The 1,950-nt window shown below is 36.8% G+C and overlaps 1 pseudogene; it reads right to left on the reverse strand.

Moving 5' to 3' along the window:
- Positions 1 to 232: 232 nt before the first annotated feature.
- LOC141459032 (U4 spliceosomal RNA) lies at positions 233 to 355 on the reverse strand (annotated as a pseudogene).
- Between the last annotated feature and the right edge of the window lie 1,595 nt (positions 356 to 1,950).

A 1,950-nucleotide genomic window follows, 5' to 3' on the forward strand; every position in this document is an offset into this window, starting at 1 on the left:
AATCTTGTTCAAAGTTAATCTTTCAAGCAGGCTACCATAGTTCATCTTAAAATCTATTCAATAAAAAGTAAAAAGTAGAGTACTACTTTTTTTCAGGAAGGCTTTACGTCCAACTACCAAATTTGTCGTGGACGGAGGCGACTAGCAAACATACTTTACTGTAAACTTCTTTTATTAACCATTAAATAAAATCCAAGGCCTAATACCGGGAATCGAACCCAGTACCACAATGAATATTATCTTTACAGGTATCGCCTCTTAACCCGCTCGGCTACCGTGGCGCCTAGTTTTCAACTAGCAATAATCGCACCTCAGGAGACCTTCATTTGTTACGATATTGCCATTGCGCAAGGTTTAAAGTTAATCTTTCAAGCAGGCTACCTTATAGTTGATCTTAAAATCTATTCAATATATTGATGAGTTCCCTTCTCTCACGAAAAGCGAAATTTTTAATGATCACCTCAGCAAAATAATGAAGTTCTTTGAAAATGTTTGCGGCAATCATTTAAATTTTGAATTTTGAAATCTTTATCGATAGGAGAATTTGCGAGAAGAGATTGGACGGCAGACAAACTATGCGAGAAATCCTAGCTCTCATTGGATGTAGCAAGAAGTAATAAAGAATCGCACAATATAAGAATGAGAGTAATGTTCCAGGCTTACCATGGTTAATTTTTGAGAGTCAATGAGAATTATGATGTATAATACAAGTGTATAATACAAATATTACCCTTCAGGATAAAGCAAACAATTACAAGTCTATGTAACATGAGATCCGCAACGTTAAGCCAAAATTAATGAGATGAATTTAGGGAGTTGGTGCTAGCGTACACATAGATGAACACTTTAATGTCTAGCGCAGATTAATCTACAGTAGTTTACTCTAGCACAAGCTACATATAGAGTAGATGAGACGAGGTTGTTGTTCAAGATCGTTTCCTTCCAATGCAAGTTTGATATAGGAGTATTGTATTACCAACCAAAACTAGACAATGCATTGCGCTAGATGATTGTATATATGAAAACTTGTAGAGAGGGAGCCCCAACTGTTCTGGTCAGAGAACATTACAAGCACTGCCTAGGACCCTTTACTTTCAACAATAGCTGAGCCAAGGCTCTTCCAGCTTCTCTTGTAAGATTAACGATGGACCACCATACTAGTAATGTTCTCTGACGACGACTCCCCCCTAGGGCGTTCAGGGCAACTTCCATTCTAGACTTACTGCCTAGTATATGTACAATCAACTCTTTTGACTATACAACCCGACTTTGTTATATTAACTCTTTATTGCTTTAATATGTGTTGTAAAGAAAGCATTCATTTAAACAATCATTAGAAAGCCATAAAAACAATGGGAATGTCTTTTAAAAATTAATTATCTTGAAGCTAAACATAAAACAGTCGAACAATCAGTTGATATACTATTGAAATAATGCTATTAATCAATAAAACATCAAGGAGAAAGCTGAACAACCATCCGCCTGTAGTCAACTCCCAAAATTCCCTGCCAGAATGTTTCAAAGCAGTATCGTCGGGTCCAGTATATTCCAACCATTTGGTTTACTGCCAAATCACAGAAAACTCCTGCTTAAAAGCATTCATGGATCAACACTTTTATGCCCAATAGCAATAAAATGAGTTACACTTTTTTATGTCCGAATTAAGAGCCAGCTGGCTTTTGTTTCAGAGAAACCCGATTACCCGATTTCTCCTCCGCCAATCCAGTTTACTAAAGTCTAAATTTTATACTGCCTTCAGCCTGACTTAAGGCGTTGCCCGTACAAAACTTAATTGAACTTTTCATGAGATATATAATCTCCTTGCTTAGACGATTTGAAAAATCCACTAAAACTAACTTTGCTGTATAAAACTTCGGTTGCACCTCCTAGCGCTTCTTGCAACGATATAGATTTACCCGTTCGAGTTCTCCCTTTAAATGTTACCGTCTC

This window comes from Rhodnius prolixus, unplaced genomic scaffold (assembly GCF_049639745.1).
Source record: "Rhodnius prolixus isolate KJV_2025 unplaced genomic scaffold, Rpr scaffold_5, whole genome shotgun sequence".
Taxonomy (NCBI): Eukaryota; Metazoa; Arthropoda; class Insecta; order Hemiptera; family Reduviidae; genus Rhodnius; species Rhodnius prolixus.